The sequence below is a fragment of the Ranitomeya variabilis genome, chromosome 1 (genome assembly GCF_051348905.1).
Source record: "Ranitomeya variabilis isolate aRanVar5 chromosome 1, aRanVar5.hap1, whole genome shotgun sequence".
Taxonomy (NCBI): domain Eukaryota; kingdom Metazoa; phylum Chordata; class Amphibia; order Anura; family Dendrobatidae; genus Ranitomeya; species Ranitomeya variabilis.
Window position 1 is genome coordinate 47,452,716 of NC_135232.1, and position 23,841 is coordinate 47,476,556.

The following is a 23,841-nucleotide window of genomic DNA, read 5'->3' on the forward strand; positions in this document are numbered from 1 at the left end:
GTGTTCCAGTAGATGGCAAGTCTGTATCAAGTGGCCTCTGCTCCTCTTCCCTCCAAAGTACAGTCCTCAGTGGTGGCACCCCAATTACCCTTTTTTTGCCCTGCATCAAAACTCTCCAAGTGCCTAACTGACTGTTAGGAACCACATATGGCGAAGTCTGCAGATCTATTCACACATTGTATGCCATGGGCATAGAAAGTGTACTTCTAAAGATTCACAGAGACAAGAGGAGGAAATCATCTGCACCAATGTCCACATTTTTTCTCCCTTTGTTACATGGCTGAATGAAGTTTGGCCTGAGCATAAACCAAACCCTCATCAACAGACGTTAACCCTGTTGAGTGAAGGTGATCCATTTGTTATGAGAGGAAGATATTTGAGGCGCCTGTGGACTTTACTTGACTGTGAAGGCAGGAAGAGGAGGAGGGTGACTCTCATGGCGACGAGTGGGAGAACAGAGAGGATGACGATGATGTGTCAGATCACACTTGGTGTAAACCCAGAGGAATTCAGCTGTGTAGCTCAGCAGAGGAGAAGTAGGAGGAAGACGAGGAGGTTACGTAGACACAGAGTTATGCAACCCCGACAACCAATGCATCCTGTGGCCCATCTCTGGCAGTGGACAGCAGTGTTCATGGCTCTGCAGTTGCCTAACTTGCGTTTTCTTTTCTGACCAGCAAAAAATCTAAAAAATCATGTTATCTGTCAACATTTTTAAAAACAGCCTAACAGAGTAAAAAGCAGAAGAAATAATTTCAGTACTACATGCATGACTTGGCACATGCACAATCAACATGCATTAATCTGGTAATGTCACTGTGCTAAAATGCAGAGTAGCGGGTTTCACCAACCACCGTCCACCCGATCCACGCATCTTCTAATTCTTCCTCCTCCCTCACCGTGGCAAGTGTTGTTACACAGGTCTCTTGCCAAAGAACCTCCAATTGTTTACCCCCTACATTTGTGGTAACGGAGAGCCTGTCAACTGATATGGAATTGGATATGCCTGCTGTTTTGACTGATCTTACATACCAATCACACCCCATCTTTCTCAATCCATCCTAACATCTCCGCCTGCACCTCTGTCACCAGAGGTGTATCTAGGGTTTCTGGCACCCGGGGCAAGATTTCATTTTGGCGCCCCCGCCTTCCAAGGACATATGCCCCCCAGTCAGCCCCATCATTGCCCTCTCCTCCTCCACCATCCCCATCATTGCTCTCTCCCCGTCAGCCCCATCGTTGCCCTCTCCTCCTCCACCATCCCCATCATTGCTCTCTCCCCTTCAGCCCCATCATTGCCCTCTCCTCCTCCACCATCTCCATCATTGCTCTCTCCCCGTCAGCCCCATCATTGCCCTCTCCTCCTCCACCATCCCCATCATTGCGCTCTCCCCATCAGCCCCATCATTGCCCTCTCCTCCCCCACACACACCATTAACTTCTCTGCACATTCCCCTGCAGCGCGATACACACACACACACACACACACACCCAATACTGAGCTACACACATACACACATTCACATTCATATACACACACACACACAAACACATACACACATTCACATACACACACACACACACACACACACACATTCTCACACACACACACATACACACATTCACACACACACATTCTCACACACATTCTCACACACACACACACATACACACATTCACATACACACATTCACACACACACATTCACATACACACATTCTCACACACACACACATACATACATTCACACACACTTTCTCACACACACACACACACACATACACACATTCACACACACACACATTCACAGACACACGCATTCACATACACACACATTCACATACACACACACACACACACACACACCTTCTCACACACACACTCATTCACATACACACATTCACACACACCTCTCACCTCTCCTCGTGCTCTGCCGCAGCATCTGATCGCCATCCTCTGACACAGCTGCCCGCTGAATGATGACGTCATCCAGCGGCGCGTCTGTGTGAGAGGAAGTAGGAAGACAGATCGCTGGGCAGCGGAGCTGCAGGGATTTCTCCCTGCCCGCTGCAGCCACTCTGCAGGGTCCCCCCTCCACCTCTGCACACGTTGGGAGCCGGCGCCCTGCAGCTTCTCTGTCTCTTGACAGTCGGCACAGAGAACAGCTGACTCCCAGACTGGGGGTGGCAGAATGCAGCTGCCGGGGGAAACACTGCGGACCGCCGAATTAGGCGGCCCGACTGCGCCCCCCTGCCGGCTGCACCCGGGGCAAATGCCCCGGCTGCCCCCCCTAGATATGCCACTGTCTGTCACAGTCCAGCAGCTTGTCGTGTTCAGCCTACTCCACCCTGTGTCAGCACAGCAGCAAACCCTCATTTGTGCAATTGGGCTCACGTAAAAGATTCTATTCTCCTACACATAGCAAACTTAGCTTGAATTTCACCATCTTCAATCTACTACTAATAATAACTAGGTATGAGCGAACGTGCTCGCCACTACTCGGTACTCGCCCAAATATTTCCTGAATTATTCGTTGGGAGCTCAGGTCTCCTCCTTTTAATTTTGGCACTTTTGAGAGTGCCAGTCAGCATGCAGGGATTGTCTATCATGCACTGTAATACATCTTTGTTGTGGCATTACAGTGATTGGCTGGCCGCACAGCATCAACGGGTTTATAAGAGACCTGGCACCGCCCTGGTCGCCGCATTCTGCTGCTGACTCAGCTAGTGTAGGGAGAGCTGCTGCTGAGATAGGGTCAGATTCTTACATTTATTAGTTAGTGTGGGTCTACTTGTGTTCAATCCACAAATCCTGATAAACCAAGAGTCCTTTTTAGGTCTAATTCGGGGGTACATAGATTGCAGTGCTAGGTAGGCAGGGGAGTCTATGTGCACATATCCACTTCAGTGCAAGGCCGTCAGGCACTGTATGTGAGTATATAGGTCTCACTACATACGTCAAAAAGCTCCATTCCTGTCTGCTGCTGCATATTTTATATATACGTAGCTGCAGGTATCCGTGGCAATTTTTTTTTGCAACTTATACCTGCTAATTTTATTAGAAAGCATTCCATAGCCCCCTGTTTTCTACATTTATTTGCTTGGTCACGCACGCTACAGACTACAGCCAGGTCGTTGCAATACAAGAGCATGAAAATCTAACAATTTAAATGTTTTTTTTTGTCCCAGGCATCAGATGCGAGTGCACAGAAAAATCTGGCCTTTTTTTTAGTACTATATTATTTTTTGGAGTGTATTACAACATTTTTGGACACCATTTTGCTGCCCAAAAAATTTGTAACTGGCAAAAAAATATTTAGCTACAGTTGTTATATTTAACACTGTGATTTGTACGCCACACACATCGCATATCATTGCACTAAATATTTTACAATTTTAGTACTCCAATTTTTTTTTTAGTGTCATAGCCTACTTATTGACACAATTTTGGTGGGCCCAAAAAAATCAAGGTCACATTTTGATCAGTCTGTTATCTCCGTGTGACGCCTGGTCTATCTGTGGTCTCCAACTTCTTGCTTTTCAGGCATACATTGTATTTTTTTTGTCTGCTAGCCTTGTTCTACTCATTATTTTGTGGTTTAATTTTTTTTTTAACCCCTTTCTGACCTCGGACGGGATAGTACGTCCGAGGTCAGAACCCTCGCTTTGATGCGGGCTCCAGCGGTGAGCCCGCATCAAAGCCGGGACATGTCAGCTGTTTTGAACAGCTGACATGTGCCCGCAATAGCGGCGGGTGAAATCGCGATTCACCCGCCTCTATTATCCAGTTAAATGCTGCTGTCAAACGCTGACAGCGGCATTTAACCGGCGCTTCCGGCCGGGCGGCCGGAAATGAGCGCATAGCTGACCTCCGTCACATGATTGGGGGTCAGCGATGCTTCTGCATAGTAACCATAGAGGTCCTTGAAACCTCTATGGTTACTGATCCCGGCTAGCTGTGAGCACCACCCTGTGGTCGGCGCTCATAGCACACCTGCATTTCTGCTGCATAGCAGCGATCTGATGATCGCTGCTATGTAGCAGAGGTGATCAAGTTGTGCCAGCTTCTAGCCTCCTATGGAGACTATTGAAGCATGGCAAAAGTAAAAAAAAAGTTAAAAAAAGTGAAAAAATTAAAAAAATATGAAAGTTTAAATCACCCCCCCTTTCGTCCCATTCAAAATAAATCAATTTAAAAAAATCAAACCTACACATATTTGGTATCGCCACGTTCAGAATCGCCCAATCTATAAAAAAAAAGCATTAATCTGATCGCTAAACAGCGTAGCGAGAAAAAAATTCAAAACGCCAGAATTACGTTTTATTGGTTGCCAGAACATTGCATTAAAATGTAATAACGGGCGATCAAAAAGACGTATCTGCATCAAAATGGTATCATTAAAAACGTCAGCCCGGCACGCAAAAAATAAGCCCTTAACCGACCCCAGAACATGAAAAATGGAGACGATACGGGTATTGGAAAATGACACAATTTTTTTTTTTTTTTAACAAAGTTTGGAATTTTTTTTCACCACCTAGATAAAAAATAACCTAGTAATGTTAGGTGTCTTTGTACTCGTAATGACCTGGAGAATCATAATGGCAGGTCAGTTTTAGCATTTAGTAAACCTAGCAAAAAAGCCAAACAAAAAACAAGTGTGGGATTGCACTTTTTTTGCAATTTCACCGCACTTGGATTTTTTTTCCCGTTTTCTAGTACACAACATGCTAAGACCAATGATATCGTTCAAAAGTACAACTTGTTTCGCAAAAAATAAGCCCTCATATGGTCATATTGACAAAAAAATATAAAAGTTATGGCTCTGGGAAGGAGGGGAGCTGAAAACGAACACGGAAAAACAGAAAATCCCAAGGTCATGAAGGGGTTAAAGGACACATATTTAAACAGTCTATTATCTCCGTCAGACGCCTGGTGTATCTGTGGTGTCAAAATCCTCGCTTTGCAGGCATACATTGTATTTTTTTGTCTGCTAGCCTTGTGTTGTGAATTCCGCTCTTGGGCTCCCTCCGGTGGTTGTAAGTAGCACTTTTGTGAGTTCTGCTCTTGGGCTCCCTCTGGTGGTTTTGAGTGGTATGGCTGCTTCTTGGATTTAGCATCAGCAGCTGCTTCCACTGATCGTCTTTCTGGCTCGGCTATTTTAGTCTGGCCTTATCCCTCAATCAATGCCAGTTGTCAATTGTTCCTGCTTGGAGTCACGGCTCTTTTGGATTTCCCTGACACTCTGACCTGTTCAGCAAAGATAAGTCCTTGCTTGTCCTTTTGCAGTCCTCTTATTGTGGACTTTATTGTTCAGCACATTCTATGTTTTGCTCATTTGTCCAGCTTATCAGTATGGATCTATTCAGCTAAGCTGGAAGCTCTGGGCAGCAGATTTTGCCCTCCACACCTTTAGTCAGGTGTGGAGATTTTTGCATTTCTCTGCGGTGGACTTTTTCTAGTTTTTATTACGGACCGCACAGTGTTCTATCCTGTACTATCTATCTAACTAGAAGTGGCCTCCTTTGCTAAATCTTGTTTCATTCTATGTATGTCATTTCCTTCTCAACTCACAGTCATTATTTGTGGGGGGCTGTCTATCCTTTGGGGTCTCTCTCTGAGGTAAGATATCTTTCCTGTTTCTACCTTTAGGGGTAGCTAGTTCTCCGGCTGTGACGAGGTGTCCAGGGAGTGACAGGAACATCCCACGGCTACTGCTAGTGTTGTGTTAAGATCAGGAACTGCGGTCTGTATAGTTACCACCTGCTCAGAGCTAGTCGCATGTCGCTCCTAAATCACCAGTCCATAACAGCCTTGATTTACTCAGTGTTTAGTTGTTTAATTTTTTTTTTTTAAAGGCCACATATTTAAACAGTCTGTTATCTCCGTCAGACGCCCGATGTATCTATGGTGTCAAAATCATTGCTTTGCAGGCATAAATTGCATTGTTTTGTCTGCTAGCCTTGGTCTACTCAGTATTTAGTGGTTTAATTTTTTTTTTTTTTTTTTTTTTTAAAGGCCACTTATTTAAACAGTCTATTATCTCCGTCAGACGCCCAGTGTATCTGTGGTGTCAAAATCCACGCTTTGCAGGCATAAATTGCACTGTTTTGTCTGCTAGCCTTGTTATACTCATTATTTTGTGGTTGAAATTTGTTTTTTAAAAAGGCCACATATTTAAACAGTCTGTTATCTTCGTCAGACACTGGGTGAATCTGGAGCACAATAGAAGCAGTGAACAACCACTTATAGGACATGTGCCCTGCTGGCTTTGTCTGTGGACCTCAGTATTGGCCCCCCAAAAAAACTGTTGGAAGGTAAATTTAACAGCCACACTGGACACTAGCTAGCTACACTATCTGACTGATATACAATCGCCTAGCTAACTAGCTAAAATCTTGCTGCTAACAGTGCCAGCATCATGAGCAGCCTCTCTGCTCTGTTACAGTATCAAAATGGCGTTAAATAACATCCGCTATTTATATGGAGAGGGACATGTTATTTCAGCAGCCAGCTGTAGTGTCAGGACATTGTGGGTGTTTCCTGCGCCCTGATTGGCTAGCCGCAATGTGCACACATAAAGTTAGGTGGAAAAAATTACTGTTTACAAGAACGCCGTGCCACTGAGCTCTGCAAACCCCCTCCCCTCATCAAACATGTGCCAAACGCTCATAATACACCCAGGGCCGGTTTTAGGCAAAGTGGGGCCGTAGGCAAAGTTTAAAATGGGGCCCCAAATGCTAACATATTGCACATCACACAGAAGCATTTCGGTTGTATTTACATGAGCTGATCTCAGGCCGCTAAACGAGCGTGATCTACAATACTGAAGTCGTTGGACGCTTGTTTCCCGGCCTCTTTCCACCATCTGAGAAAGAATGAAGGGGACAGAACGATCACTAATAGATCACTAACAGATCACCATACAGTATCATGTTATCAGCAGCACATCTACAGTTTACACCAGCGATGTGCTGCTGAGAACAAGGATTTGTATTCCGGCATAAACAATCCAATCACCCAATGAATATGCAGCATTTTGCTTGTTTAGTATAATACACCCCATAGTCCTCCATATATTATAATGGGCACCACAGTCTCCATATTGTAAAATGCACACCCCATAGTCCTCCATATAATATAATGTGTCCCATAGTCCTCCATATAGTATAATACACTCCTCATAATCCTCCATATAGTATTATACACTTCCCATAGTCCTCAATATAGTATAATACAGTCCTACATATATTAAAATATACTCCTCAGTCCTCCATATAGCATAATACACTCCTCACAGTGCTCCATATAGTATGATGCACCGCCATAGTCATCCATGTTGTACAATTCACTTCCCATAGTATAATGCACCCCATAGTTCTTCATATAGTATAATGTATTCCCCATAGTCCTCGATACAGTATAATTCAGCCCACATATAGTATAATGCAGCCACCACCCCACAGAGTATAATGCAGCCACCCCAGAGTATAATGTAACCCCCCCACAGAGTATAATGTAACCTCCCCATAGAATATAATGCAGCCCCCCCATATAGTATAATGTAGCCCCCTCATAGAGTATGATGCAATCACCCATCAAGGAATATAAATATAATACAGCCCCCGATAGAATATAATGTAGCCCCGAACAAGATATAATACAGTCCACCTCCCCATAGAATATAATGTAGCCCCATCAAAGGGTATGATGCAATCATCCCTCATAAAATCTAATAAAGCCCCCCACAGAATATAATGCAGCCCCCCATAGTATATGACACAGCCTCTTCCATAGAATATAATGTATAATGTACCCCCAAATATATAACACAGTCACATATTATATAACACAGCCTCCCCATAGAATATAATATACCCCCATAGTATATAGCACAGCCCACATAGTAGTATATAGCACAGCCCATATAGTAGTATATAGCACAGCCACTTAGTATATAGCACAGCCCACACAGTTATACAGTATATAGCACAACCCACAAAGTAGTTTATAGAGCAGCCCACACAGTAGTATACAGCACTGCCCACAGTTGTATAAAGCACTGCCCACAGTAGTATACAGCACTGCCCACAGGAGTATACAGCACAGCCCACAGGAGTATACAGCACTGCCCACAGTAGTATATAGCACTGCCCACACAGTAGTATACAGCACTGCCCACAGTAGTATACAGCACTGCCCACAGTAGTATACAGCACTGCCCACAGTAGTATACAGCACAGCCCACAGTAGTATACAGCACTGCCCACAGTAGTATACAGCACAGCCCACAGGAGTATACAGCACTGCCCACAGTACTATACAGCAGAGCCCACAGTAGTATACAGCACTGCCCACAGGAGTATACAACACTGCCCACAGTAGTATACAGCACTGCCCACAGGAGTATACAGCACTGCCCACAGGAGTATACAGCACTGCCCACAGTAGTATATAGCACTGCCCACAGTAGTATATAGCACTGCCCACACAGTAGTATACAGCACTGCCCACACAGTAGTATACAGCACTGCCCACAGTAGTATACAGCACTGCCCACAGTAGTATACAGCACTGCCCACAGTAGTATACAGCACTGCCCACAGGAGTATACAGCACTGCCCACAGGAGTATACAGCACAGCCCACAGGAGTATATAGCACTGCCCACACAGTAGTATACAGCACTGCCCACAGTAGTATACAGCACTGCCCACAGTAGTATACAGCACAGCCCACAGGAGTATACAGCACTGCCCACAGTACTATACAGCAGAGCCCACAGTAGTATACAGCACTGCCCACAGGAGTATACAACACTGCCCACAGTAGTATACAGCACTGCCCACAGGAGTATACAGCACAGCCCACAGTAGTATACAGCACAGCCCACAGTAGTATACAGCACTGCCCACAGTAGTATACAGCACTTCCCACAGTAGTATACAGCACTGCCCACAGTAGTATACAGCACAGCCCACAGTAGTATACAGCACTGCCCACAGTAGTATACAGCACTGCCCACAGGAGTATACAGCACAGCCCACAGGAGTATACAGCACTGCCCACAGTACTATACAGCAGAGCCCACAGTAGTATACAGCAGAGCCCACAGTAGTATACAGCAGAGCCCACAGGAGTATACAGCACAGCCCACAGTAGTATACAGCATAGCCCACAGCAGTATACAGCACAGCCCACAGTAGTATACAGCAGAGCCCACAGTAGTATACAGCACTGCCCACAGTAGTATACAGCACAGCCCACAGGAGTATACAGCACAGCCCACAGTAGTATACAGCAGAGCCCACAGTAGTATACAGCACTGCCCACAGGAGTATACAGCACAGCCCACAAGAGTATACAGCACTGCCCACAGTACTATACAGCAGAGCCCACAGTAGTATACAGCAGAGCCCACAGTAGTATACAGCAGAGCCCACAGTAGTATACAGCACTGCCCACAGGAGTATACAGCACAGCCCACAGGAGTATACAGCACTGCCCACAGTACTATACAGCAGAGCCCACAGTAGTATACAGCACTGTCCACATCCCCCCTTCCCTCCCCGCCTCTCTCCTCCCGAGAATGGCCCCACAGTCCAGTAAAAAAAAACAAAAAAAAAAAACACAAGCTCCTTACCTCTCCCCGAGCCCGCGCTGCTCCCTGCTCCTGTGTCGGCGGCTGCAGCTGCAATGCCTGGCACACAGTGAGTACGCGATGATGCGCACCCGCTGTGTCAGAGGCAGAGCGGGGAATGATGGGAGAAGGGGCATCAGGTGACGCTCTCTCCTCCATCATTGCTTTGAACTGTACCGGCAGACGCCAGTATAGTTCAATGCGGCGGGGGAGTCTACGCTGGCGGCAGACGGGCCCCACTGCCTCACAGGGGCCCCAGAGCGGCTGCGTGACTTGCCGCTAGCTGGGGGCCCCCGGAGGAGCAGGGCCCCAGGCAGCTGCCTGGTCTGCCTGCCCCTAATGCCGGCCCTGAATACACCACCATTATTGTTGCTAAAGTGCTGAAAATACTTTTGTGGCAATGCAAATATTTTCCCGCACTTTTACCAAATGTTACCAATTTTATAAAATTTTGCTTGTGTTTCTGATCACGAATCCGAATGTGCTATATTCTTTCCGAATTTATCTTTGGCGATCGCTTTCCAAACAAATTCATTAACTACTAGTCTGGGTAGCTCCATTTCCTGTACAAAAAATCAGCTTTTTGTGTCAGTACATGATATACACTCACCGGCCACTTTATTAGGTACACCATGCTAGTAACGGGTTGGACCCCCTTTTGCCTTCAGAACTGCCTCAATTCTTCATGGCATAGATTCAACAAGGTGCTGGAAGCATTCCTCAGAGATTTTGGTCCATATTGACATGATGGCATCACACAGTTGCCGCAGATTTGTCGGCTGCACATCCCAAAGATGCTCCATACAAGGCAGGATGGATCCATGCTTTCATGTTGTTTACGCCAAATTCTGACCCTACCATCCGAATGTCGCAGCAGAAATTGAGACTCATCAGACCAAGCAACGTTTTTCCAATCTTCTACTGTCCAATTTCGATGAGCTTGTACAAATTGTAGCCTCAGTTTCCTGTTCTTAGCTGAAAGGAGTGGTACCCGGTGTGGTCTTCTGCTGCTGTAGCCCATCTGCCTCAAAGTTCGACGCACTGTGCGTTCAGAGATGCTCTTAGGCCTACCTTGGTTGTAACGGGTGGCGATTTGAGTCACTGTTGCCTTTCTATCAGCTCGAACCAGTCTGCCCATTCTCCTCTGACCTCTGGCATCAACAAGGCATTTCCGCCCACAGAACTGCCGCTCACTGAATTTTTTTTCTTTTTCGGACCATTCTCTGTAAACCCTAGAGATGGTTGTGCGTGAAAATCCCAGTAGATCAGCAGTTTCTGAAATACTCAGACCAGCCCTTCTGGCACCAACAACCATGCCACGTTCAAAGGCACTCAAATCACCTTTCTTCCCCATACTGATGCTCGGTTTGAACTGCAGGAGATTGTCTTGACCATGTCTACATGCCTAAATGCACTGAGTTGCCGCCATGTGATTGGCTGATTAGAAATTAAGTGTTAACAAGAAGTTGGACAGGTGTACCTAATATAGTGGCCAGTGAGTGTATGTGCTATATGAGAAAGAGGCTGACTAGCTTCTCGTTTTAATAACTTAGCTAGACCTTTTCTATATCTATACATCATTTACGATAGCTTCCCCTTATGGTGATTGCAGACAGAGAATTTTAAATGAAGCAGGGCAAGGAGAAGTACACCACTAACCCATTCACCACCCTAAACTATCGTATTTTTTGGATTATAAGATGCTCCAGATTATAAGACGCACCCTAAATTTTGAGGAGAAAAATAAGAAAAAAATATTTTTTAATAAAGTGGTGGTGCTTCTTATAAACCATGCATCTTATTGCTTACCGGGGGTGGTGGGTTCGGTGAAGCAGGGTTCCAATCTCGCTGCTGGAGGAGGCAGGAGTGGGGTGATGCTGCAAACCATAGGCTAGGATGAGGGGGGGGCTCCGATGTGCGGCACGCTGGTGCGGGGGTCTTGTGCTGGTGCATGTCTGGTGCTGCTGCCGGGTGTCTCCGGGTGCCCGGTGGTTGCTGGCCAGTGCTGCGGGTGTCTCCGGTTCCCAGAAGTGCAGCGTGGGTGTCCGGAGCTGAGATCTCATCTCGCGAGGTCTTGGTCTCGAGATCACCATCTACACTTGCGCCGCCCCCGGCGGCGGCCATATTCCCGGAGTCCACTGCCCACGCACAGAGAACCGTGGAATTACCAGGGCTCTGGCCTGTTTCAAAATGTCGGCAGATCCCCGGGCAGCCCTGGACAACCACGCAGCACCACTGGGCACCGGAGACGCCCACAGCACCGGCCAGCAACCGCTGGGCACCCGAAGACACCCGGACACCCCCTCATCCCAGCCTGCGGCCTACACCCACAGTATCGGTAAGGCATGCACGCTTTGTAAGATGCACCCCCCCATTTTCCCCCCATATTGGGGGAAAAAAGTGCGTATTACAAAGCAAGAAATACGGTATATCCTATCAAGCTATAATATACTGTACACTAAAGAATGCTATACCATCCTAGGCCACCATAAATAATGGATATCAATATTAACCTTGTTATCACCAAAGATGGTAATATACATAGGTTAAGATTAGTGATGAGCAAGTATACTCGTTGCTCGGGTTTTCCCGAGCACGCTCGGGTGGTCTCCGAGTATTTGTGACTGCTCGGAGATTTAGTTTTTGTTGACTCAGCTGCATGATTTAAGGCTGCTAGCCAGCCTGAGTACATGTGGGGGTTGCCTAGTTGCTAGGGAATCCCCACGTCTTCAGGCTGTCTAGTAGCCGCAAATCATGCAGCTGAGTCAACAAAAACGAAATCTCTGGACAGTTTCTTGCATCTCAGATGAGGAACCTGAAAATATTGTCCTGTTATGGAGCCGTGTCCTTGCCAGATGGAGACTTGTGAAGTGAGCTGCCAAACAACTGATGACTTTGATTGACTGTTATGCATGTGACATCCTAATAAAATGCTAATGGAGGGATGGGAGAATTACACAAAGACGTCTACATGGGATGAGTCATATGATTTATGTCGCTGCTTGAGGCTGAAGATCCTTAACAGCCTTGGGATCTTTTTCAGAGGAAAAACCTTGCCTCTGTTTGTCTTGTGTGATAAGTGAGTATTAAAAACCTTTTTATGGGTTATCTGGACTCTGCAGATAGTCAGGTAATGTAACAGCTGAGCTTTAAAAGTTGCCCATAGACTAGATACAACCTGGAAGTTAAAAAAGGTTTCTACTGCCTTTCCCTTTAAAAGAAAGCTGTACTAATGCCTTACTTCTGTCACTGTAAAGCCCCTCACATACCTTTTTTGAGCCTCTATGTGCCATTCTCTGCTCCCCAGGCACAAGACCCTTTAGTACCATGATATACTTTCAATGCAACCGTTTCTGGTGATCGTTGACTACATTTCCACTAATTTTCTAAAATGCCCAGATCAGTCATGATAGACAAAATTCCAGCATTGTCTTAGGTGCCTAGGTATAACACTTTGGAGTACTCCCTAATGTGTAGTTGGGTCAATGGATCTTTGAACCAACAAAGTCATGTCTACTAGCTCGCTGTTTATACAGTTTCCCAGAATTTCTAGGGAGTCCAGTTCTTGTGTGGAGAAGAACAGTTTTCAGTATTCTCCTCTTAGGCTATCTGGTGAGCTGGATTCATGAAGTTGCAGGACAGGGTAGACACATGGACCTAGGGCATTGAGACAGAGGGTGGTAGGGCACATAGAGGAGTGATGACTTGGATACACTGGAACAACAAGACCAGGAGGCCAGACAAAGAGAATTGGTAAGTCCAGTGCAGTACCCAGATGAAAGAGAGGAGCCACCGGTGTATTGCAAGAATGAATGCACAGTATGAATAGAGTCCAATAATGACTCATTGGCTTACTGCAACTGTGATAACTCATCAGGCCTCTGTCTTCTGCCAAAAAACATTTTTAATTCTGTTTGGGTATCAAAGGCAGTGCTTAATCTCTAGAGAATTTGCTCAACAGTTCTTTTCTCAAAATGGGACCAGGACTTCAATTCCAAATGAGCTGCTCCTGTCAATTTCCCAATTAATTTTCCTTCTTTCTGCTCCATGTACCAGTCTAAATACAAATACGAAAATTCCCCATTAAGTGTCACCTGCTTAACCCAGCATGAAGTACAAGGAAGTAAGTCGGCGTCTAAAAATAACTAAAATTGACAAATCTCCGGGCCCGGATGGGATACACCCCAGAGTACTGCAGGAACTAAGTACAGTCATTGATAGACCATTATTTTTAATCTTTAAAGACTCCATAATAACAGGGTCTGTACCACAGAACTGGCGTATAGCAAATGTGGTGCCAATATTCAAAAAGGGGACAAAAACTGAACTTGGTAATTATAGGCCAGTAAGCTTAACCTCTACTGTGGGTAAAATCCTGGAGGGCATTCTAAGGGATGCTATACTGGAGTATCTGAAGAGGAATAACCTCATGACCCAGTATCAGCACGGGTTTACTAGGGACCGTTCATGTCAGACTAATCTGATCAATTTCTATGAAGAGGTAAGTTCCGGACTGGACCAAGGGAGCCCAGTGGACATAGTGTATATGGACTTTTCAAAAGCTTTTGATACGGTGCCACACAAAAGGTTGATACATATAATGAGAATAATAGGGATAGGGGAAAATATGTGTAAGTGGGTTAAGAGCTGGCTCAGGGATAGGAAACAAAGGGTGGTTATTAATGGAGCACACTCGGACTGGGTCGCGGTTAGCAGTGGGGTACCACAGGGGTCAGTATTGGGCCCTCTTCTTTTTAACATATTTATTAATGATCTTGTAGGGGGCATACACAGTAGAATTTCAATATTTGCAGATGAAACTAAACTCTGCAGGGTAATCAATACAGAAGAGGACAATTTTATATTACAGGATGATTTATGTAAACTAGAAGCTTGGGCTGATAAATGGCAAATGAGCTTTAATGGGGATAAATGTAAGGTCATGCACTTGGGTAGAAGTAATAAGATGTATAACTATGTGCTTAATTCAAAAACTCTGGGCAAAACTGTCAATGAAAAAGACCTGGGAGTATGGGTGGATGACAAACTCATATTCAGTGGCCAGTGTCAGGCAGCTGCTACAAAGGCAAATAAAATAATGGGATGTATTAAAAGAGGCATAGATGCTCATGAGGAGAACATAATTTTACCTCTATACAAGTCACTAGTTCGACCACACTTAGAATACTGTGCACAGTTCTGGTCTCCGGTGTATAAGAAAGACATAGCTGAACTGGAGCGGGTGCAGACAAGAGCGACCAAGGTTATTAGAGGACTGGGGGGTCTGCAATACCAAGATAGGTTATTACACTTGGGGCTGTTTAGTTTGGAAAAACGAAGACTAAGGGGTGATCTTATGTTAATGTATAAATATATGAGGGGACAGTACAAAGACCTTTCGGATGATCTTTTTAATCATAGACCTGAGACAGGGACAAGGGGGCATCCTCTACGTCTGGAGGAAAGAAGGTTTAAGCATAATAACAGACGCGGGTTCTTTACTGTAAGAGCAGTGAGACTATGGAACTCTCTGCCGTATGATGTTGTAATGAGTGAGTCATTACTTCAATTTAAGAGGGGACTGGATGCCTTTCTGGAAAAGTATAATGTTACAGGGTATATACACTAGATTCCTTGTTAGGGTGTTGATCCAGGGAACTAGTCTGATTACCGTATGTGGAGTCGGGAAGGAATTTCTTTCCCCAGTGTGGAGCTTACTCTTTACCACATGGGTTTTTTTTGCCTTCCTCTGGATCAACATGTTACGGCATGTTAGGTTAGGCTATGGGAAATACGAGAGAAAAAGACTAGGCCAATAACGGTATGCACACCCATAAAATATACGAAAATATCAAAAATGTTTAATTACACCTCACCTTTTTGAGGTGTAATTAAACATTTTTGATATTTTCGTATACTTTATGGGTGTGCATACCGTTATTGGCCTAGTCTTTTTCTCTCGTATTTCTGGTATTCATATTACTGACCAGGTTTTGCACCCCTTTTTCATGAGATGTGCAGGAGTGCACCACTTATATAAAGTACTATAGGTTAGGCTATGGGTTGAACTAGATGGACTTAAAGTTTTCCCTCCACCTTAATAACTATGTTACTATGTTACTATGTAAATAGATCTGGATAGATCTATCTGGATCAATATCAATATATGTATCTGAACAAATATCTGGGCTCAGTCTAAACATGGTCTGCATCTTTTCTCTACAATCGCTTAGTTAATGGGCATCCCCTAGGTATCACGCATCCTTCCCCTGTGTCCACAAACAATAAAACAAAGGGCAGCAATTGGGCACCCACTGTGTAATGGCGACCCTCAGGAGTGGACACAGAGTGGGATGTCATTATTGCACAGCAACAATAACATTTAGTTTTCCATAACAGCAATCCTATATCACAGCGCGGTCCGATTCCTATTCTCAGCAGCCGCTCAGATACTGATCATAATGACCGTTCTGAGGAAAGCCTGGGACTTACAGTCACACATGTTGCACATGGAAGCATGAGGGCAGCATAGCCCAGTGGAATGTGATGGGGCGGAGCGGATGTGAGCCCATATAATTATAAGGCACAAAACGTTCTGCGACCGCTGTAACCTGGGAGAGACCATCACACAGCTGTATAGTCAGCTCCCGCAACTACTTACCGATAAGTTCTCAGCCCCATAGAAAAAAAGTCCTGGTAACCCCTTTAACTCTTAACTATAACCTCAATGCAGAACATGCATACAACACTCTGCAGATAGGAATCGTTTCTATATTCTATCATGCTTATGTGCATTATCTGCAATGGCGACATTAATATAATGCAAACATAGAGAGGTAGCGAACAGCTCTGATATAATTGAACATATATAACAATATTGGGGCATGATACAGCGGCGTCTAAGATTAAGCTGTTGTGAACAGAGCTAACTCTGATCACAGCAATCACTCCCAGTTGCAAGCTGTATACCACTAAGCTGTATGGAGTGCACTCAATGTCAGTGGGACAGTCTCAATTTAGGGGAGCTGTCTTTGTTGCCCAGGGCTGTGTCACGAGTCGACTTTTACTCACTGTTCGGTGTATCGTCTCCTGCTGTGCAGTGAAGTCTGCGATGTCTTGTTACCTGTCAGATTGATCTGTTACTGATAAATAGTTTCTCCTCCAGGGGAGGACCCGGCTTTTTTGTGCTCTGTACACATGTACTTGCATTCATTTAATTAACTCATTATTCTCTTTATTCTCTTTTCTTGAAGTCTGGTCTTCCTGGGATTCAAACACTCAACCTGTAGCATTAAAGGAAGCAGCAAGACTTAAGAGCCACAGGCTGCAATGACAAGTATAGGACCGTTTTCTGTACTTGAATGTGTAGTATATAGTCCCATCTTCTACAGGTAGATTCTACTGGTACATAGAGCTGCACCTCCATATACCAAATACATTTCTATATAGAGTAGCTATAGAGTTGCGGTAAATAAAAGTCAAAGTTTTTTTTTCTTCCTATAAAATTGCTAAAAAAAGTGAAAAATAATTACAAGAATTACATTTTTAGTGCATTTTTAAAAAAATAAATAAATATCATACTATCAGCAAATAATAGACATATTCCTGTAATCGTAACAACCCGTACAATACAGTGGACAGTGATTATATACAGTCATAGGGGAATGATGTAAAAGATGGCAGGATTGATTTTTGTCTTCATTAAACCCATTGGAAAATGTAAACATATAACACTGAGGCTTCATCATATATAGTGTAAATGCTGGATTAGTTTTTTTTTTATCTGTATGTTTTCTGCTGTTGTCCACACCACACGACGCAATAACAATCTTCTCGTATTATTGAGTTTTTGCTGCTCTTTTTCTATGCCTTTATTCTTTTACTTGATGCACAATTGGTGCAGATACTGTATGAAACAGTGAGTTTAACCCCTTCCCGACCTCTGCCGTACTATTACTGCAGAGGTCGGGTCCCCTGCTTTGATGTGGGCTCCGACGCTGAGCCCACTTCAAAGCTGGGGCATGTCAGCTGTTTTGAACAGCAGCATGTGCCCGCAATAGCGGTGGGTGAAATCGACAGGGCAGACAAAGTACGCCTGCGCGGCAGTCGTGGCGTTGAGACCAGAAGAGGACGTCATGGAATGAAGATGGGAGGCTCCGGAGCGGACCTGAGTCTCCCATCGGACCCGGACCGCAGCGGGACCACCCCTAAGTGAGTATAATCTAACCTCTTTTTCTCCTCTTTCAGGTAACATCGAATGCTTATCTACAGCATTACAGAATGCTGTAGATAAGCCCCTGATGATTGTGAGCTTACCTCACCATCGATTTTGGGGGTAACAGGTTCCCTTTAAATGCCGCTGACAGCGGCATTTAACCGGTGCTTCCGGCCGCGCAGCCGGAAATGATCGCATCGCTGACCCCCGTCACATGATCGGGGGTTGGCGATGTGTCAGGATGGTAACCATAAAGGTCTTTGAGACCTCTATGGTTACTGATGCCGGCCTGCTGTGAGCGCCACCCTGTGGTCGTCGCTCATAGCATGCCTGCAATTCAGCTACATAGCAGCGATCTGATGATTGCTGCTATGTAGCAGAGCCGAACCAGTTGTGCCAGCTTCTAGCCTCCCTTGGAGGCTATTGAAGCATGGCAAAAGTAAAAAAAAAAATAAGTGTTAAAAAATGTGAAAAAAATAAAAAATATATAAAAGTTTAACCCCTTAAGCCCCGAGGGTGGTTTGCACGTTAATGACCGGGCCAATTTTTAGAATTCTGACCACTGTCCCTTTATGGGGATATAACTCTGGAACGCTTTAACGGATCCCGGTGATTCTGACAATGTTTTCTCAAGACATATTGTACTTCATGATAGTCATAAAATTTCTTTGATATTACCTGCGTTTCTTTGTGAAAAAAACAGAAATTTGGCGAAAATTTTGAAAATTTAGCAATTTTCCAAATTTGAATTTTTATGCCCTTAAATCACAGAGATATGTCACACAAAATACTTAATAAGTGACATTGTCTACTTTACATCAGCACATTTTTGGAAACTAAATTTTTTTTTGTTAGGGAGTTATAAGGGTTAAAAGTTGACCAGCAATTTCTCATTTTTACAACACCATTTTTTTTAGGGACCACGTCACATTTGAAGTCATTTTGAGGGGTCTATATCATAGAAAATACCCAAGTGTGACACCATTGTAAAAACTGCACCCCTCAAGGACCTCAAAACCGCATTCAAGAAGTTTATTTCACAGGAATTTTTGGAATGTTTAAAAAAAATTAACATTTAATTTTTTTTCACAAAAAATTTACTTCAGCTCCAATTTGTTTTATTTTACCAAGTGTAACAGGAGAAAATGGACCCCAAAAGTTGTTGCACAATTTGTCCTGAGTATGCTGATACCCAAAATGTGGGGGTAAACCACTGTTTGGGCGCATGGCAGAGCTCGGAAGCGAAGGAGCGCCGTTTGACTTTTCAATGCAAAATTGACTGGAATTCAGATGGGACGCCATGTTGCGTTTGGAGAGCCCATGATGTGCCTAAACATTAAAACCCCACACACGTGACACCATTTTGGAAAGTAGACCCCCTAAGGAACTTATCTAGATGTGTGGTGAGCACTTTGACCCATTAAGTGCTTCACAGAAGTTTATTGCATCGCTTTATTCTGAGGACTATAACTTTTTTATTTTTTCACTGATGACGCTGTATGGTGGCTCGTTTTTTGCGGGACAAGATGACGTTTTCAGTGGTACCATGGTTATTTTTATCTGTCTTTTTGATCGTGTGTTATTCCACTTTTTGTTCGGCGGTATGATAATAAAGGGTTGTTTTTTGCCTCGTTTTTTTATTTTTTTTTACGGTGTTCACTGAAGGGGTTAACTAGTAGGACAGTTTTATAGGTCGGGTCGTTACGGACGCCGCTAGACTAAATATGTGTACTTTAATTTTTTTTTTTTATTTAGATGAAGGAATGTATTTATTGGAACGATATATTTTTTTTATTTATTTATTTAGGATTTTTTTTTGTTTGTTTACACATGTAAATATTTTTTTTTTAGTTTTTTACTTTGCCCCAGGGGGGGGGCATCACATTATATTGACAGATCGCTGATCTGACACTTTGCTGTGCACTCTGTCAGATCAGCGATCACACAGGCACAGCAGGGAGTCTTCCCGGCGCCTGCTCTGAGCAGGCGCTGGTAAGTTACCTCCCTGCAGGACCCGGATGCAGCCCCGTGGCCATTTTGGATCCGAGCCTGCAGGAAGGAGGAGGTAAGAGACCCTCGGAGCAACGCGATCACATCGCGTTGCTCCGAGGGTCTCAGGGAAGCCCGCAGGGAGCCCCCTCCCTGTGCGATGCTTCCCTATACCGCCAGAACACTGCGATCATGTTTGATCGCAGTGTGCCGGGGGTTAATGTGCCAGGGGCAGTCTGTGACCGCTCCTGGCACATAGTGCCAGATGTCAGCTGCGATAGTTAGCCCCGTGAGTGTGGCTGATCGCGCTGGACGTACTATCCCGTCACTGGGAATTAAGTCCCAGGTCACCTTGATGGGATAGTACGTCCAATGGGATTAAGGGGTTAAATCACCCCCCTTTCGCCCAATTAAAAATAAAACAATTTAAAAAAAAATCTACACATATTTGGTATCGCCGCATTCAGAATCGCCCGATCTATCAATAAAAAAAGGATTAACCTAATCGTTAAACGGCATAGCGAGAAAAAATTCGTAACGCCAGAATTACGTTTTTTTGGTGGCCGCCACATTGCATTAAACTGTAATAACGGGCAATCAAAAGAACGTATCTGCATCAAAATGGTATCATTAAATGCCATCTTGGCACGCAAAAGATGAGCCCTCAACCGACCCCAGATCACGGAAAATGGAGACGCTATGGGTAACGGAAAAGTGCGCAATTTCTTTTTTTTAGCAAAGTTTGGAAAAAAATTTTAACACTTAGATAAAACGTAACCTAGACATGTTTGGTGTCTATGAACTCGTAATGACCTGTAGAATCAAAATTACAGGTCAGTTTTAGCATTTAGTGAACCTAGCAAAAAAGCCAAACAAAAAACAAGTGTGGGATTGCACTTTTTTTGCAATTTCACCGCACTTGGAATTTTTTTCCCGTTTTCTAGTACACAACATGCTAAAACCAATGATGTCGTTGAAAAGTGCAACTTGTCTCGCAAAAAACAAGCCCCACATGGTCATATTGACTGAAAAATAAAAAAGTTATGGCTCTGGGAAGGAGGGGAGCGAAAAGGAAGAATGAAAAAACGGAAAAGGGCAAGGTCATGAAGGGGTTAATGTTTTTTAACTGAAAATGCAGCACCTCTGTCTCATATTGGACATATGGAATTATTTATAACTTGGGAATTGAGAAAGAGCTAATACTTCAACCTCCATTGAAGTAGGACCTCCTGCAGTTAACAGGTCGTTGTAACAATGGATAAGATTCGTATAGTCAGAGGTGGAGACATACAGGGGCTTCCTCTGGTCAAACGAATCAGTTTTCTTTGCTAAAAGGAATTATTTCAGACTCACTGGATCTAGTGGTCAGTGATGAATATTGGGGTTTGCATAGATCTGATAGAAAGATATATTTTTGGCATTGTAGTGAAGAAATGAACATAACGCATTCGCTCACATCATTGTAATACTAGCCAAATGCCTCCAACTTAATCGCAGCCAGATGGATAATGTTATCCATGCCATGTTTCATGTCTAAAGAAAGGTAAAACTGCAATAACAAACATGATGACAATATCTACTGCCTGGGACTTCCAGGGGCGAAGATATCCTGAAAGTTCTTCTAAAAGACCTAGCACATCCCTCGGCGAGCCCCCATATGAGCTCAGCAAGGGGAGATATGTGGGAGTAACATTAATCTAATCAAAATTTGAGTTTGGGTTTTTGTAACTTGTCAATCCTGGAAGGTACAGCTGCTGTAGTCCTGACCATTTTCCTAAGAGAATTTCCTCTCTCTGCTAAGCTCTGAGCCATTTACATGATACAGGTGTAGTATTTTTCTCGTTTTCTCTTTTATTTCATGTGATTGTATATACTATACTGTTTTGTTCCCATTTCGTATCATTTTTGTATATTTTTATGAACACTGCAGTGCCTACCTTTCCAGAATTATTATATAAAATTCAATATCATAGTTCCTTTGGCTCTGTAAATTGCACTACTGAAGCCATAAGCTGAATGTGTAATCAGTGTTTAATTGGCCTATATAAATTATTGGTGGTGACAGCTAGAAGGTCCTTTTGTTATTGTGGCGTTGACAGTGACTGTACTGTGTTATATTTGTATATTCCATGTATTTGTAATCGGAGGTTTATATACCTTACACTACTGTTCCAAAGTTTAGGGTGACTTAGAAATGTCCTTATTTTTGAAAGAAAAGCACAGTTATTTCCAATGAAGCTAACATGAAATGATTCAGAAATACACTTTATACATTGTTAATGTGGTAAATGACTATTCTAGCTGCAAACGTCTGGTTTGTAATGCAATAAATATCTTCATAGGTGTATAGAGGCCCATTTCCAACAACCATCACTCTAGTGTTTTTATGGTACTTTGTGTTTGCTAACTGTGTAAGAAGGCTAATGGATGGTTAAAATACCCTTGAAAACCCTTGTGCAAGTATGTTAGCACAGCTGAAAACAGTTGGGCTGATTAGAGAACCTATAAACCTGACCTTACTTTGAGCTAGTTGAGAATCTGCAGCATTACATTTGTTGGCTCCATTAAACTCTCAAAATGGCCAGAAAAAATAACTTTTATGTGAAACTCAACTGTCTATTCTTGTTCTTAGAAATGAAGGCTATTCCATGCGAGAAATTGCCAAGAAACTGAAGATTTCCTACAATGGTGTGCACTACTCCCTTCAGAGAAGAGCACAAACAGGCTCTAAAAAGAGTAGAAAGAGAAGTGGGATGCCCCGCAGCACAACTGAGCAACAAGACAAGTACATTAGAGTCTGAAGTTTGATAAATCGACGCAGGTCCTCAACTGGCAGCTTCATTAAATAGTACATGCAAAACGCCAATGTTAACGTCTACATTGAAGAGGTGACTCCGGGATGCTGGCCTTCAGGGCAGAGTGGCAAAGAAAAAGCCATATCTGAGACTGGCTAATAAAAGGAAAAGACTAATATGGGCACGAGATCTTAACCCCATTGAGCAGTTGTGGGAGCAGCTTGACCGTATGGTGCGCAAAAAGTGCTCATCAAGGGGCTTTTGGAAGCATGGGGTGAAATTTCTCCAGATTACCTCAGCAAATTACCTGCTAGAATGCCAAAGGTCTGCAATGCTGTAATTGCTACAAAGGGAGCATTCTTTCACGAAAGCAAAGTTTGAAGGAGAAAATTATTATTTCAAATAAAAATCTTTTTTTCGAACCTTTTCAATGTCTGGACTAGATTTTCAATTCATTTGGCAACTGATTTGATTAATAAAAATATGAGTTTTCATGAAAAACATAAAATTGTCTGGGTGACCCTAAACTTTGGAACCATAGTGTACATTCACTGTGTGTTCCCCAATAACTGACTTAGTAGGGGAAACAGCAACGGCCTTGACTATCATTCGTCAGTCAATTTCATAATTGTCTTGATGATTGGAGGCAGCAGAGTTGCGTACCCTGACAAATCAGCGACAGCTGTGGGAACTGCATTATTTCTCCCTGACAGATTGGTGGCAGCTGCGGGATCTGCGAAATTCCTCCTGCTGTTATTCCTGACAAATTGGTGGCAGTGGTGGGATCTACGTGATCTCTCCCGTCTTCGCTCTGTCAGGCCTTATTGACGTGCTTGGCAAAATAGCAATTAAAAAGTAACTACAGCTCGTCTTGCAAAAAAGCAAGATTTCATATTGTGAAGCTTATGTAAAAAATGAAAAAGTTGTGGCTGCTACAACTATAGCTGAATGAACAAAAAATAAATCTATAGGTACCAACCATCCTGGATACAGCAGGATGATCCTGGATTTGGGTTTCGACCCTGCTGTCCTGGGCATTCTACTGAATGTCCCTTATTGACATCATTCCCTCCTCTAACATCTACTCCTGCCAGGGTAGAAAGAAACAGTAAATGTAATTATGCTTGCAATAGCGTGAAAGATTGTTAGACAAATATATTTAAATGAACCCCTTAGTGACTGAGCCAATTTTACCTTAATGATCAG

General features: G+C 43.8%; 2 protein-coding genes and 1 long non-coding RNA gene across 3 annotated transcripts in view; 1 reads left to right on the plus strand and 2 right to left on the minus strand.

Moving 5' to 3' along the window:
- The window catches only part of LOC143804742 (acyl-coenzyme A amino acid N-acyltransferase 1-like), a 509,727-nt gene extending 492,971 nt beyond the window's left edge, over positions 1 to 16,756 (minus strand). Inside the window, exon 1 of the mRNA XM_077283144.1 lies at positions 16,708 to 16,756. The gene's annotated coding sequence lies outside the window, so the exon portion shown is untranslated. The remainder of the gene's footprint in view (positions 1 to 16,707) is intronic.
- Positions 1 to 16,770, minus strand: part of LOC143804739 (acyl-coenzyme A amino acid N-acyltransferase 1-like) — a 57,625-nt gene extending 40,855 nt beyond the window's left edge. The window contains exon 1 of the mRNA XM_077283138.1: positions 16,708 to 16,770. The gene's annotated coding sequence lies outside the window, so the exon portion shown is untranslated. The remainder of the gene's footprint in view (positions 1 to 16,707) is intronic.
- Positions 12,726 to 23,062, plus strand: LOC143804757 (uncharacterized). The gene is made up of 2 exons (XR_013221106.1): positions 12,726 to 12,766; positions 22,473 to 23,062. It is a non-coding gene; the product is annotated as an uncharacterized LOC143804757 (long non-coding RNA).
- Positions 23,063 to 23,841: the final 779 nt, after the last annotated feature.